This window comes from Oryza brachyantha, chromosome 12, assembly GCF_000231095.2.
Source record: "Oryza brachyantha chromosome 12, ObraRS2, whole genome shotgun sequence".
In the NCBI taxonomy this organism is placed as follows: Eukaryota; Viridiplantae; Streptophyta; class Magnoliopsida; order Poales; family Poaceae; genus Oryza; species Oryza brachyantha.
In genome coordinates this window covers 14,745,254-14,762,479 of record NC_023174.2, presented here as the reverse complement: position 1 = coordinate 14,762,479, position 17,226 = coordinate 14,745,254, and the positions used below count along the sequence as shown (strand labels likewise).

The 17,226-nt window shown below is 36.1% G+C and overlaps 1 long non-coding RNA gene across 1 annotated transcript; it reads right to left on the bottom strand.

The window, feature by feature from the left end:
* Positions 1–11,718: 11,718 nt before the first annotated feature.
* Positions 11,719–13,105, bottom strand: LOC107305382. The gene is made up of 4 exons (XR_005812972.1): positions 12,949–13,105; positions 12,549–12,696; positions 12,072–12,220; positions 11,719–11,980 (listed from the first exon to the last, which is right to left on the bottom strand). It is a non-coding gene; the product is annotated as an uncharacterized LOC107305382 (long non-coding RNA).
* Between the last annotated feature and the right edge of the window lie 4,121 nt (positions 13,106–17,226).

Sequence of the window (17,226 nt, the reverse complement as noted above, 5' to 3'; positions counted from 1 at the left end):
GAGGAGTAGCAGAGTGGGAAGAAGAAGAGATATAGGAGGGGAGGGAGAGGGTGGAGAGTCAACCGCCGCGGGGAGGGGTCGCCGGTTACTCACTGTCACTGACACCGCCAGTTACCGTGTGGGGCCCACCGCTCAGTCTACATCCGTAGTCCATCGTTTAAAAAGACTTTATTTTTAAAACCCCAATACATTTGTTTTCTATTTTTTATTAAACTATAATGTAATAAATTGCTAAAAACAGAGTTCATTAGAGATGAAAGAAAAGGCTAAAAATGAAGCCTTTTCAGGCCCGTTTGTTTCCACACAACTTTATTTAGTCTCTGTCACATCGAATATTTAAAAAGTATTAAATATAGACTATTAATAAAATTCATCCCATACTCTGTACTATTTCAAATCTATTGAGTCTAATTAGTCCATGATTAGCGAATATGATGCTACAGTAAATATTGCTAAACGTAGCTTAATTAGACTTTAAAAATTTGTCTAAAAAAATAGTCTTTATTTATACAATTAGTTTTATTATCAGTCTATATTTAATACTTCTAATTAACGTCCAAACATCTGATATGACAAATAAGTAAAAAAGAGTCACTGGATCAAACAACATCTCGGAACCGGAGGCACTACTGTAATAGTACAACACAACACTGCACACTGATGACTAATTTGTTTTTACACCGTATAAATTTTAGTTTAGGATGATGCATGATCACCTTGGGAGAGACTTATGGAACTCAAACATTACTTAATTAGCAGAGCGTACCTGAGACCAAGAGACTTTGGGAGAACAATTTTTTCACATAATGTGGGAGAGCACATCTTATCTCACATGGTATTCGAGATACTACTTTAAACAATAATATTTATAAAATAAATTACTAAATAAAAGAAGTTGCATATTATGATAGTTTGTTCAATGATAAATACATTAACATCATTTTTTACATGATCTTAAAGTTTAAAATATTTGACTTAGCTCTACTATAAAAGTAGTTATATTTTAGGATGGATGGATCACTGTGCACACTGAAATTAGTACAGTGTATAAACTTTAGTTTAGGGGTGGTAGGTGAACACCAAGAGAGAGACTTAATTAGTAGAGCTGACCTAAGGCTGAGAGACTGTATGAGAGCATCTTTGATCTGGATTGAGTCGAGGAAGGAAGGAACACCAGGTGCTGGATAGTCATTAGAAAGGTTCAACATACAACATGGGAGTATTACTTATGGCACGTTCTAACTAGATGATTCTTTTTTTTTCTTTGAAAAATAACTAGATGATTCAGATATGTTATGGATGAAGGCAAATATTTGCTCATATGAATAAAATAAATAAATAAAATTATCTAAGAAATGTTGATGTAGATCTTTTTTCTATTAAAAAAATCATACTTTTGGAAGTGTGGCACGAATAACCTATACCGCCATTAGAATTTAAATTTATTTATGATTACGTGTGTGTGTATATATATATATATATATATATATATATATATATATATATATATATATATATATATATATATATATAGTGAGTCTGCGATAGTCATATATCCTCGTCATGCACACACGAGATTCACTCAGGGTGACATAGGGAGGATGATCAGGGAGAACATCTTGCACCATACAAAACAAAGTTGAACAGTTAATGTCAATGGATTTTAGATTGGAACTAGATTCATTTTAGAGAATTTGATGTGGGTTGGATGCATGGAGCTAGACTAATAATAGGTCAGCACGGTCATGGTGGTGGAGAAAGTAGTACTCCCTCTGTATTTTTTTATACGACGCCGTTGACTTTTAGGTCCACATTTGACCATTCGTCTTATTAAAAAATTATATAATTATTAATTATTTTGTTATAATATAATTTATTATTATAGAAACTTTAATTATACATTATAATTTTGCATATTTGGATATAAATTTTGAATAAGACGAATGGTCAAACGTGATTCTAAAAGTTAACGGTGTCATACAAAATATAGAGGGAGTACTGGATATTGCATTTGGCTAGGGTGAGGGAGGAGGTGCGTTGAAGGCACCACAATTGTGGGAAAAAAATGGAATTCCAATAGCAATCCAAGGAAGCTAGGCAATGAGGAGGTCGCCTTCAATGGCATTCCACCACACCTCTAGCACAATTTCGTGTAAAAGCATATTAACATGAATATTACTTCCTCTGTTTTTAAATGTTATTATATTGTCCATGCGTTATAAAATGATTTTATTAAAAAATATTATTAACATATTATTAAAGTAGAGTTAATGAAATAGTTTGATATATAAGTCTGTTATTTTTCCTTTTAAAAAACAGAAGTGAGTCGGGGATAGGGTAGGTGATAAATTCACGACAACTACTCTTTTTTATAAAAGTATAAATATGGTATCATTAACTTTTCGATACACTATTTGACCGTTCCTCATATTCAAACATTTATTGTAAATATATAAAAATATAAGTTAGATTTAAATTATCTTTAAAAATAAAACAAGTTCAAAAAAATAATACTTATATCTTTTTTAACGAGATGGATGGTCAATTACGTCAAAAAATAACAAACATCATATATTTAAAAACGAATGTAGCATATACTCCATTTGTTTAAAAATATAAGACATGTTGTTTTGCTAGGATAAGAGTTTAACGATAATTACTATATTAAGATACACCTCCTGTTTCATATTATAAATCACTTTATGTTTGTCCAAACTCAAACCTCTTTAGTTCGATCAAGTGTATAGAAAAATATAGTAACATCTATAACACCATATTAGTTTAATTAAATAAACTATTGAATATTCATAATATATTTTTTGTATTAAAGTGTTGTCATATTTTTCTATAAACACGGTCAAATTTAAAAATGTTTGACTTAGAAAAAAAAACCTAAAGATAGGGAGTGTCATTTATGTGATGCAATAACATAATCACGAGTAAGTACTTTGGAGACTAATATAATAAATTCATTGTTGTGTCAGAAAATTATATAATGCCTTATCTTAACAAAAAAAAGGGAATATTAAATTGATAGTGCCAGTTTATATGAGAGGTAATATAATGATCATGACAGGCACCAGATACCAGAGGTACAGTTGAAACTCTGGGAGAAATTTCATTGTTAGCTATCCAAATCGTAACACTTTCAAGATTTACCCCTCAATTTGGCGCTAAATCTTAAAAGTGGTGCGAATTGGATGGCTCATAATGAAATTTCTATGGTGAGTTGAAATAAGATGTGTGTGATGGAAGAAAATTTGTCATGCATGCCTCTTGCTCGGAAGCTGATGTGCACACTCTCATCCGTATGATCCAAATGCAAAATTAAACTCTGTCTATATGTTTGTGCGTGTGGGTGTCTGTCTGTATGTGCGCAATACAATACTCCAAAAAACAAGATGATCCCCTAGAAATACAATACTCCAAAAAAGAAGAAACAAGATGATCCCTAGCCTGTATGACCATCCATCAGGTCATATTGTTGAAAGAAAGTCATTGGCATACGTTGCATACGTTGCTCTACCTCTGATCTTCTTTCTCCTGCGTCCACCTCTATTGACTCTCTTGCTACATGCTACTCTCTCCGTCCCAAAATAAGTTTGTTTTTCAGTTTTAGGATAGAATGTTTGACTCTTCGTCTGATTTGAAAGTTTTGTGCTATTAATACTTTTTATTGTTATTATATGATAAAACATAAATAATATTTTGTGCGTGAATAATTTTTTTGAGTTTTTTCTATAAATTTTTTAAATAAGATGGATGGTCAAACACTTGACACAAAAACCGATAAATGAGGTTTTTTTGGACGGAGTCAGTACTAGCAAGAAGAGAAGATCAGGATGCCCATAGTAGGGCATGACATTGTTTAGTTCCCCAAAATTTTTTTCCAAAAATATCACATCGAATTTTTGAACACTTAAATGGAGCATTACATATAGATGAAAATAAAACTAATTGCACAGTTATGGGGGAAATCGTGAGACGAATTTTTTGAGCCTAATTAGTCTATGATTAGCCATAAGTGCTACAGTAACCCACATGTGCTAATGATGGATTAATTAGGCTCAAAAGATTCGTCTCGCGGTTTCCATATGAGCTGTGAAATTCGTTTTTTCATTCGTGTCCAAAAACCCCTTCTGACATCCGGGCAAATATTCGACATGACTCTTTTGCCAAAAAATTTTGGCAACTAAACAAGAAGGCCTAAGTATGGGGACTTTCATGTTCAGTGCTTGTGCAAATTAAATGAGCATCAACAAACTCGCTATGTGCTTTGACCAAGCAACCCAATCCACCAAAGAACAATGCCTCATCAATTATTGTTTTGTGATATCTCCAAAGAAGAGTGCACTGTCCATTTAGTTTCTCAATCTCAACCAAAATTTCCTTGTTACTATTGTAGATGGACAGTTGTACAAACTAATTAATTTTTTTTAACAAGTTGTGAAATCCACAAGAGTTCATCACAATCCTGAGCTGAGATAAAACATCTCCATTGGCAACGCCAGTTTATGATGAATATTACCGCATTGGGGGATCTCGAAGAAAAGGAAACTGATCGGGGATCGAAGACCTTCCGAGATGAGATTTGCTCCAATCCAACAAAAAGTATCTTGAGGTATTGGTACCTTACGATACCAGATCGTTTATGATCGTTAGATCTAGCAATACTCATCCTGCTCAGCTAGATCCAACGACGGGAAACGAGCCTAGGTCAACATGGCTGCTGCCTGAAGCCGAACACGCCAATTGATGATGCTAACGAAACATAGAAGAAGTCAGCTGAATGGCCTGATATCCGGCCATTACTGGTTCATACTGTAGCAAAACCTACGATGCATTTACAGGCCTTCAATGTACTGTCTTCTGAACTCTTCTCACTGCAAACACGTGTGATGTCCCACCGGCCAACATATTCTTTAAAAGAGAACACTATTTTGGTGTTGTGCTTTATCTTTTCCAATGTCAGAACAACCTTCAATTTTATATGATGGAAGAGTGTCTAATCATTAGACTTTACTGAAGGATTTTTTCTGAATCCGAGAAAGAGAAACCCACATTTTTGTTTCCTCAAAGTGGTTATATAATACTCCCTAAACGTGTTTGACGCCGTTGATTTTTTTATACGCGTTTGATTATTTATCTTATTAAAAATTTATCAAATATGTAAAGCTATATATATGCATAAAATATATTTAACAATACACGAGATGATATAAAAATAATTAATAATTAAGTAAATTTTTTGAATAAGATGAACGGTCAAACATGCATAAAAAAGTTAACGGCGTCAAATATCTAGAGACGGAGGGAGTATGATGAGACATAATGTAATAGTAAGTGAAATTCTTTTCTGAATTGATTCTGGTCATAAAATTTCAGCTTATCTGTCATGTATGAGAATTACAATATTTGTGTGGCTAGATTTCCTTGCAACATATAATAACAATTTTAAATTACTATGACCATGATGGCAGGAACAAATTAATATTTATCCAACATATTGTGGTAGATGTAGCCTGTAGGCTGTAGCCATCCAGCATCTCCAAGAAAATCGCTGGTTGTTTTTTACTACAAAAAAAAAAACTGACCAATGCCAATTTGCCATGGATATGCCAGAGCACTGAAAACAGCAGCATTATTGGCTGCACACAAGCTAATGAACACATGCTAAATATGTGAGTTATCATCACCTTGCAATTAGAATATGCCATTCAGCCGCACACGTCACTTTCCCAAATTATTTTTTCTCATTATAAGTATCATCTTAATTATAACAATTCCTTAATTTCGATTCCCTTCAGTGAACCTGGTCAAAGTTTTGGACCATGGACCAGCAGGTCATAGACCTTGACTATAAACTCCATTCACTACCACACAAGAATAATCGAAGTGACAATTTCTTTGATTGCTGAAATTTGTAACCATTTCATACATCTGAGGTAGATGTGAAGTTATTCCATATGGTTCTTATTCCCAAGCTGATTTTAATTACTTAATTACACAAACTTTGGCTGTGCTCATCCTAGATTCAGATACCAGGAATGTAATTCATCTTCCTTATCTAAAAGATGCGAGGTTATTGGCAAAACCATATGTGGCAGATGAATACGCGAATATAAATCTAGAGGAGCTTTACTCTCATTCTTCTTTTTTACCGCGAGATATTAATACTGTGAGATACTAATATACTCACTCGGGCTATCCATCCCATGACCAAGCTGGTATCTCAAGGTACCATGCAATCATGACCGTTCAATCTATCATCACCAACAATAGGGATTTTGGTACTAACTTGATCGTGAGATGGATAGCATGAGTGAGTATTTTAGTACCTCATGGTACGTACAAAAGGAATGATATGAGTAAAGCTCAAATAGAGACTTTCTATGGTACCTAGTGTCATTTCAAAAACATTCTCAGTTTTCATCGACGTCGCAGATTGTCTGCGACTGAAGTCTGAAGGCAAAATGATCGCAATCGAAACGGAAAGCGAATTCGAAAGAGGGGTGGTCAAAAAGAGGAACTGTTGGCTTGCAGCAATCAACACCATTACAAGATGGATGGATGAATGTGATCTCAATTCGTAGCCTTTATGCTGTGTGTGTGTGTGTGCAGATGTGGCTTGACGTTGTGTCCTGGCACTGAGGCAGCTGAGGCTACACGGCAGTGAGCATGAAAACGATTCCTGCTGCTGCACTCACCATGGAACATGACCTAGCAGCAGCAGCAGCAGATGGCAATTGCAATTCGGATTCTTGGTTAATTACCCCCAATCGCTTTTCTTAGCCGAATGATTGTCCTTTCTTTTAATTAGGATTTTTTTAGCATGCCCTCAAATAAGTATGAGTCGTTTGTTGCTTTAGATCCAATGACTCTGATTGTATTATAGGGATAAAATGAGAACTAAAATATATACCATGTTAAAATAGATAAATTGGTAAATATATATTACTAAAATTTTAAATAAAATTTTTAACATACTTATAAAAAATACATAGTTAGATTTAAATTTACTACACTATTACTGCTGGTAGTGTGAGGTACGGCAACATTGCACGGGATAAAAGTTCTTCAGGTCATGTTCATGGTATCAATCGTCGTCGTCTGTTAGGGTCTGTTTGTTGCGGAATATTTTCACCGCAATGTTACAGGATGACTGTGCTGCGATGGCTTTGCTTCCATTTGTCAAAGCGACGTCGAGATCACTGTAGTGCCGGTAGATTTATTGGGAGAAATTTACCTTGCTTGAAAGTTACAGCTAGCCTTATTGTGGAGCATAGTGGGAATATTGCAGGATTGGATCTAATTGGTGAGGTGATCAATAGTGATTGGAGGATGCACATATGGCTTAGTGTGAGGGGCAACTTTGTGTGGTGGTTTCAGCAAGAGGATGTCACCTTCAGGTCCAATGTCAGTTTCCCCTTGCTTGAAGGTTATTTTGTCTTTCAATTCAATCACCTGAGGTTTACCACAAACCACTGACACTGTCCTCAACATTTCAGCAGATTTTAGAGGATACATAATATAAATATAAGTTATCCTCATGTTCTATTCAGGGTGATTCAATAAAGCTAATCAGTCACCAGGAGCTTTGTTTGCACTGAATCAGTCTTCATGCTTTGGAAGATCAAGGATCCCTTCTACCCTTTTTCGATTAATTTATAGAACTACTTGTTTCTTTATGTTCTTTAGCTCAAATTGCACAAAGCAGGTCCTTTATATACAGGTTTATTTTACCATTCTTAAAAAGTACCTTAAGGTACCAAGAATTTTAGTATAAATTTCTGGTAACTCAAGGCATAATATAGCTCAAGGTACTACACATTTTATACTAAAAAGTAGTACCTTAAAATACTTTTTCAAAGATGATAAAAAAACTCTTTATATACAATATCAGTCTTACTATTCCAAAGTTCAAACAAGTCTATGAATGAAAATTCTGTGCTGATGTGCCAACCATGTTGGAGATGATGCAGCAGTCTGAAGGCTATGACCAGCATGGAGTTTCTTGACACCACAAGTGAACTGTGTTGAAACTGGAGTAAAGAAAAGCACATGAGTGGTTAGAGATTAGAGGAGTCACAAAATCTTGCATTAGCATGAACAAGAATTTAAAGTAAACTGAAAATGTGCCTCCACTAACTTCTGCAAGTCTGAACCTTGAAAGATGATAAGCTTTGACACCTGAAAAAAAAATAAAATAATACAAACTCGTGCTGGATCTAGTAGCAGTGGAAGCAGTGCATATGCTCATTACTCACATGAATGATGCATCTCCAAGAACAATCTCTGACAGGTCTTGCCCAGCCAGTACTTAAAAAACACATGGTTCATTGTATCTGATTCTGATCTCACTTCTGCTGAAGACAAACATATAAATCTCTGTTTTTTTTTTGGTAAGGTACGAAGAGATCTATATATCTGTCCATTATGAAAAACAAAAAATGGTCATGCAACCAATCAGATAAGAAGCTCCTGCAATCAATCATGTGGTGTTGAGAGGAGCCCTAATCTGTGAAGCAACATCTAGAAGCTCACGTGGTGAATTTCCTCTTGAAAGAATAATAGGCTCACCAAAAGGTGGCCACTACCATCCAATTGATTCTTGGCAAGGACATCAACCACAACAGCTTTTGCTAGCTTTAAGGTCAACAATTGCATTTGGCATCAAGCAGAAATATCCGGTTGCAATTGAGGGTTTAGCTATAGCAAACTACTGTTTTGTAGATAAGTATGCAAGAGTAGCTTCTTTTCGGTGCATTTTACTGGCAGTAGAATTTAATTAAACAATTTTTATGTGATTAGATTATACTAGCAACAAAATAACATTAGGAGTAGAAATTTGTAAGGGTATTATTGTCTTTTTAACTGTGAGCCTAAACAACCTAAGATATCTAGGTCGTGCTATGCTAGATCGCAGCTTCGCCATCGTGGACACACTCACGGATGAAGCGATGGCCGCTGCCGTAGACGCTAAAGCGATCTGCTCTTCCGCCAGACAACCAAACCTCACGTACGTAATACCCAAAATCATATATGTAATTTCTTTTTATTAGCAAAAAAATCCAAATTATAAAATACTAATAATTAATTAAGTAACAAAGTATAAAAATATCTTTTCTAATTAATGACTTAGATTAATTCTAGTAGCAGTATAGAGCATGAAAAGGGACCATGCAAGAGAGGCCTTCCGTTCAAACATCTCTTCACAGGTGGGACAATATGCTAATCACAAACAGCGAGAATTTTCACAATGGTCATTGACAGATGGGTCCATGCACAAACTCGATGTTAACATTTTGTTCCACTTATCTCACGGAGTGGGTCTGGAAACCATCGATGTTCGCGTTGCATCCATTGGACCCACCTGTCAGTGATTGTCCATAGAATTTTGCGTGAAGACGGCACTTTTCAAAAGGAATAAATTCTTATGTGCAATTTGTGCACGAATGGTCACATAGCTATCACTCATATCAGGCAAATCAGGAAGACCCATAAATTGTTTCTTGCACTCATGACACTTATATGCATACACATATGGCACGCTCGATCCCCAATGATGGTTGAAGAACCGAGAAAAAAAAAGCCGTCGTTCGTGTGATTTTTTATTAGTCTTAAATATGACAGACCATCATGATCAGATATTCAGATAAGCATACAGAATTAGGCAGCAGAATTGTCACCATCTCCTAATAAAAAGACACCTTGTCAGGTCAAGGAACTAGGGCTCTGAACCTCTGAAAATTGCAGAAATCTCTGGATCTAAACCTGTCCAAACAAGGCTGTACCACATGTACATGAGATCTGCATGTGATCTGTTTGCACGTATACAGCCAGTATTCTTTTCCTTTGTCAATTTTTGTACTCCAGACTTTAAAGTTGGCAGTGGAAAAACTCATGGTGGTTTAGAAAATCAGGGAAAAGAGAAGGTTCTGAAAAATACTAGGACAAGAGGATTAGTATTGAGTTAACATGATATATTACACAATTTGAAAGTACAGCCTGAATGATTGGAGAGAAAATCAAGTACGTACGTGAACTTACAGTATTATCTGAATGAAGATATACAACTTTACTTGTCTGTTTCAAACTATAAAATCAGTTGTGGTTGTTTAAAACTTAGCAGAACTTTTCTATATGTTAATTATAGATCAAACGTTTATTTTCAGAAGGACATACATTTGTAATTTTCTTTTTAATTGTAGGTTGATGAGTAGCTAAATGATAAGAGAATACACAACCAAGCTTGCATGCTACCTCTACTCTCGGTGTTTGTGGAGAGACAAGTTCTGATTGATCATCCGTCAGTCTGTTGCTGAACTACATAGGAGTCACTCAAATTCGAACAAACACGCTGAATGCTTGGGGCCTTGGGCAGCGATGAATGTTTAAACGTGAGACAAATCCTGATGCTTCACAAACCTACGGTTGCAGAGACACTAGATCAGGCACCATGAACAGTTCATGTCTTGCATCTCTGTTTCTGAATCTTCACTTGCTCCTTTTATGGGCCAAACTGCCTGCCATAATAGATCAGACATTGCGTAGGATGTGCTGCTTGATTTCATAGTCAGCACCTAATATTTGATTCCTAGTTCATTGTGTGAACTGTGAGCCTACCATTGCTTGGATGTGTATGTATATCTACATTCAGTATGTTTAATCAGCTGCTCTGAGGTCTGAATCGTTGGACTGAAATCCAATATAATTCAATTCAGTTTCTTAACAGAACAGAGCTACATGCTCCATAGACAGCATAGTTAATTCAGCTTGCATCTTTTTTTCTGATCTTTGGCCTGCTATTTGAGATAGCCAAATTGCTGTAGGAGATCACGATATTGCATAAGAATGTCCTTCTTGGTTCGGTGCAATTATTCAGAACCTAATTAATATTATTATAAGAATGTCCTTCTTGGTTCGGTGCAATTATTCAGAACCTAATTAATATTATTATTTGAAAGCCGGTCGTTGTGAATCTATCATTTGCCTCAATGTGTATATATATCGCTGCAGCATTTCAAATGGTCTGATAAAAAACCAAGAGAATTGGCTACACATTGCAGCAAGCGCATCTGTATTTGTTCTAGTGTGTGTGGAAATTCTTTGCAGTAACCCAAAAACTCCAAACGCCTCCCAAACCTATCATAGCCAGCAAGTCACTTTAGTTCGGCCAATACACAAATGAAGTATGAACAAGCATTCAAAATGAATTTTCAGCCCTCCCAACTCAAAGCTCTTGTGAAATTATTATAGTAATTGTCTTTTATATAACGCAAGAATGCAAGACACCTTCAGCCTCTGTATCAAGGATATATAGAACAGTTCAGTGATTAGTTCAAACGAGAAAGTGGATGGCATGCCTTTTATCTGACTTGAAACTTATCCTAAATATAAAGAATTCATTAAAGAGTTTGGTGATAATGTTTTACTCCTCTCTAGTAATTATAGTTGTTGGTGACTTGACTTTATATATCCACAGTAGCAAGTAATTCAATGTGCAACTACCATGGATGTGTATGTATGCAACGTATATATATCTCCATTCAATAGAAGCTACAGAGCACTGATGTTCATCATTCTATTGAGAAAGAATGGGTCTGGCACAGAGCACAAAACGAGCAAATAGCAATGAACTAGACCTGACAAACTGAACATGCACAACATGTGCATCCAAGTTACCACAAATTAAGTTGTTTCTTTAATCATTGGAGTGATAAATCAAAATTCACCAGTCTGTTGTCTGCTCATGAGGTGTACTTTAGTAAGCAATCAGCTGTTTTGGTTACAAGGTCTTACATACTGTACCTTTCAAGGAAATGAGTAAAGTGTTCTGTGTGTAGCTAAGAACATCAATACATGGAGAAAATTTACTCAGTAATTACCTGATAAAGGTTTAATACTGCACTTCTCTGAAACTCTCTGAGACAGGGAAAGCCATCACACATCACTAGGCCAACTAAGGGAGTGCTACAAGCTGGCAGACAGAGAAATGAAGAGCCATGAGGGTTAGGCCAATGGGCTGCTATGGTAGGCATCAGGAGTTGTTCTGTTACTCGGATACTAACCCAGTGTCAGGTGCTGCACTGAACTGCAATGGCAGTTTTGACATGGCTGTTGAATGGTGAAGAGTTGGCTGAGTGATCTCATGTCATATGCATGGATACCAAGGTCACTCCACCAAAGCAGCTGGTTGAGAAATACCTGAGAAAAAAATCTGGGCAAGAGAAAGTACAAGAACTCAGCAAGCTAAGATTAAATATGAATTTCAATGTTTTACTACTGATTATATGAAGGAAAAAAGAGCCAAAATCCTTTTTTGTTCCAAAGCAAAAGCAGAAGCAAGGTTTAGGCAATAGCAAACACATGCACAGAAACAGATCATTTCAGCACTGTTATGACCTCCAAAGCATCAACACATGAGCAAGACATGCACTGCATTTTCCTTCAGAATAAGAGATATATAAATTTGTCCAGGACATAATAAAACAAAATTAAAGCACATCTGTCATGTTCAGCCATTTCTTCCACATCAAATTACTAACCTGACCGCCTCTCTCATGTTATACACCCCAGATGATCCACACATCGACCGTAGAATGCTTCTGACGACTGACGGATTGTCGTAAATCCTGTGGATGAAGTAGCAGATACAATTTTCTGAATTCCACCTGCACATTGGCTAGCACTGACCTGGAGCATGTTGAGCCAAGGAAGATTGGGGTTGATTGTTTGATGGCACGGCACATTTGCAAACGTTGCAAACGAAAAAAAATTACGAACAAAACTTTACATACGTATTTTTAGCTTTCTAAATAGTTAAACCTAAAAAATAAACTACTATGAGAAAATTTAAAAAATCAACTTTAAAATTAAGGTTTAAAATTTAAAATTTGACTTTTAAACCTAAACATAAGCAAAAGGTGGAGGTGATTGCCTGGCCACCTAAACTATCACTGGTCATGGCCATGACCGCCGGAAAGGACCTCGAATCGAACGGATCCCGCCACGGCGATGGCAGCGCCACCGCGGCGGCCATATTCTTCTCCGTCAACTGGGCAGCAGTTCGGGGCCGGAGCGGCAGGGGCGACGCCGCGGCGGCCACCGGCGGCGGCGGCGTAGGTGTTTGGGAGTGGAGGCGGTGCGTGGGCTGGGCTGGTACTGCTCCTGTTACTGTCCTGGGCCGGACTATTTCCATGGGCCACATTGCAGCCCAATTATGGCCCAAGAGAACGTAGAGTCTATTGTTTGGCCCAATTAAACACGAATAGAAACACACGCTGCAGACGAAGGAATGCAATTCACGCAACGAATTTATTTACGCTGTAATAGGCATCGAATAATTTCTCATAAGGATACCTCCAATGCAATGCAGTGCTAAAGAGATGTGCTTGTATAAAAAAATCAGTACAGTGCTTAGCTTAATCATGTTATTAAGCACATCACTAAACACTCTGCATTGGAGGAGCCCTAAGAGTATGAAATAAAAGACTCAAAAAATTACAGGGAATCAATTGGACAGTAAATTCACGGTGAATGTAATATTAGAAGGAGTTTGAATAGGAAGTGATTGAGGTGATTAATAATACTGTAAATAGTAGCTAGTAGAAATCTTTATATTGTGAGACAAAATTTAAATAAGAAATCATTGTATTTTAGCTCAGAGAGAGTATTCAAAATTGTAGGTAATAAAACACGTCAATGGTATCAAATGGACAATAGCTATTTAAACACTACAATTATTTCAAAACCAACTGTGTTACACATCGTATTCATATTCTTTTGGTTTATGACAAAGGTGAACCACAAATTCTCTACATAATACATGCATCCAATTAATCCTAAAGCACATCCTTACTTAATACTTCATCCTTTCCATATCATATATGGCATTGTGTATGGGGGTAAAGAATGTGATTAGAAGGATATAGTACTTGGTTCCTGTAATTATGCATAGTCTATGCTCCAATTCATTGAGCAAATACCACTCCATGGAGTCAATCTCTATCCGATGGAAGGTATGGCTGAAAAAGCCATAATATCGTTGCCACTTCTTGGGTCTACCACAGTGTTTGATTTCATTTTCATCTACGGTCTTGAAGTTCACACCAATAAGAAAGTTCCTGGTGCCTCCTAGGCCTAGCATAGCAATTTGCCGGATCTAATTTTACTTCCATGTGAACCAACACTCGCCATTGATGACTCTCTCATCTCTGTCTTTTCACTCTTACTTATGAGCGAAAAATTAAAATTTTAACCTTAAATTTGAAGCTAATTGTGAGATTTTTTCATCAAATTTTATTTTTAGCCTTGATCTTTGATATCGCAAAAAATATGCCGTTTGCCTTTTTCTTTTGTAAATATGTCGTTTGGCTTTTTCCACGATCACCCTGTATCTATCTCTCTTAGCTCAGAGTACTTTTGTTTACTCTTTTATAACCCAAAGGGGCCTAACATAGCAATTCATCGTGTCTAATTTTACTTCCATATGAGCCAGCACTCACCATGCATGAATGACTCTCTATCTCTCTTGGCTCGGAGCTCTTTGTTTTCTTTTTTTCAGTATAACATTGTAAAAAGCAGAAAAAAAATCTGGAACTTCAATTTTGTTTCGTGATGTCGTATATGCATTCAACTATATTGCATGACTGAATTGATTGTGCCTGAGTATATGTTCTGTAATGAGGACAAAGATGCTGATGTCTTGTGTCATCTATGGACATCTGTCTATTAAGAAAATTGTTTTATTATGGAAAAGCTGAAAATTTTAAAAAAATGTTAATAACAAAAAGTTGCATTAGGTTGGATTAGAGTCTAAATATAATTTGAGTACAATATGAAGTGAAATTTTTGAATTTGTATTAACCGGGCAATAATATCATATTTAAATTCAAATAAGTTTAAGACGCTGACTTCTAGTCATCCTTCATATCTTCGTTTCAATTTTAGGCTAATTAAAAGATTAAGTTAGCAAATCATTTAGTGTGAGTATTCAATCCTTCGTAATGACTAAACTTTCCACTTGTAGTAATACAAATTGTAGACTACTAATAATTTCTTATTGTGTTGCATATATAAGGTTGTTTCTTCATCCGGGCTTCTATGGATCAAAAGAAATGGTGATAAAGTGCAAAGATGTCGTATTTGATCTAAAACACAATTCTATCTCGAGGATCTAAGACATGTAACCAGTGATCAACATTCTTCGATGCATTGTCCAGCACCTATATCCCTTTACCAACCGGCACCAATAGTCCCCTCTTGCATTGTCCAACAGGAGTGGAAGCCGGAACATGGACCGTAATGGTAGCACCACCATACGCTTCAGCTGGGCATAATACGGAGGCTCTTACTGACGCTTGCTCGAGATGCTCCCATTGTGAGAGGGCAATGCCTGAGTTTTGATGCCACGACAGTGGCTCGAGATATTCCTATTGTGAGATGACAACTCCTGATGCCTCCCAGTCCAACAGCCATAGCAACTGGCTGGCTGGAGCTGGACTGACCACTCCATCATCCATTGAAACATTACTCATCTCTGAAGCCTTGCTATCAGAACTGGCAAGAACTTGATGACCACTTCCATGAACTGTTCGAGGCTTATTTAACTTTTCACTTATTCGTGGAAAAAGACAAACATTATATTTGTAAACAAATAATAATTTATGAGCAAAACTTTTATATACGTGTTTTTAGCGATTTAAAAACAAAGGTTAGAAAATAAACTATGGTCAAAACCATTCAAAATCAATGATAAATGTGTGCTTATAAGCATAAGAAAAAATAAATTTCGAGGGTATTGTCTCACCTAACACGCTTTCTCCACCGTGGATCACCTTTGCCTCCTTATCTGGGCTTTTTATGGAGCAGGAAGGATAGGACAGTATCTTGCACGAATTTACTGCTTGAATATCTTATTACAAGCAGTCTGATTTTAATTCCCCAATCAGCGATGTGGATGAGCTACTGTGTACTCTCCAAGTATCTTTGGGTATTCACAATGCATAACTTGAAATTCACCTTCTGTTTCTCCTCATTTCTTTTGCTTTTGATTATACTTATAAGTCAAAATCTGAATTTCTAATCTTAAATTTAATATTAATTTTGACATTATTTTTGCCAAAGTTTATTTTTCATCATTGACTTTTAGATCGCTAAGAATATGTATAAAATTTTTATTTATAAATTATTTTTCGTTCATAAATATATCGTTTGACTTTTTATATGAAAAACCCAAACAATCAACTAGAATACTGGAATGGTAAATAAAGGATCCGTTTGCGATACACATTAGATTTATTATTGTACAAAACTCATGATGCAGTAACAAGTCATCTCATGCGGCTTGTATTGAGAACTCTATAGATGATACGTCATGGATGGCCAAGCCAGACATGTAGTATCTTTATACCAAAAAATTCATAAATATATCGAGCCAAATATTTTTTTATCTCGAACTAGTTGACAATTCTAAAAATGTATAATGTAGAGATGTGCATTGGACATACACACAAACTTGCAGCTGGTAACTTTAGTAAAAGGAATCCTCCATAGCAAGTTATGTCTCGAAGTCTCCTAGTCCTACTATAGCGATGTAGCTAACTCGGTCAGAACACATCCCTCCTTCCAACATAGGAAAATGTTTTGCACAGAACTTTCAATTCTTGTGATCTTTGTAATTTTATTCAAATTTGGTCAGATATGTGGAAATTTCAATTTATCTCATACCGAAATATCCTGAATGCACCCCCCCAACACACACAAAAAAAATGCCAAAAGGCAGATAGATTTAACCCTGACTCGCTGAACTTCAAGCTTGGGATATGTCCATAAGAACTTGAGTTCACAATGGTTTCATTGTCATATCACTCAGCTTATAGCTCCCACGTTACCTCTTGTTCTCTTTTATGGACCAGTCAAGCCACAAGAGTTTGCATGCCATCCATAATAGTACTGTTTCTAATTTTACTAATTACTTTGATCAGCACATGCTTCTTGTAGCATTGGTGCATTGAAGCCATACTAGTCTAGTCAGTTCGCTACTTCGATTGTTCGCCACTAAATGTGGGAGAATTTTTTCCACCCTCCAAAAGGTACTAGGAGATACCATAATTTCTAATGTTAATTTTGGTACATCTAGATATGTTATAGCTTGAAGTACCAAATTTACACATGTAATGAGATCTTATCAGTCACCCTTGGATAGGAAATCACAAACTAGCG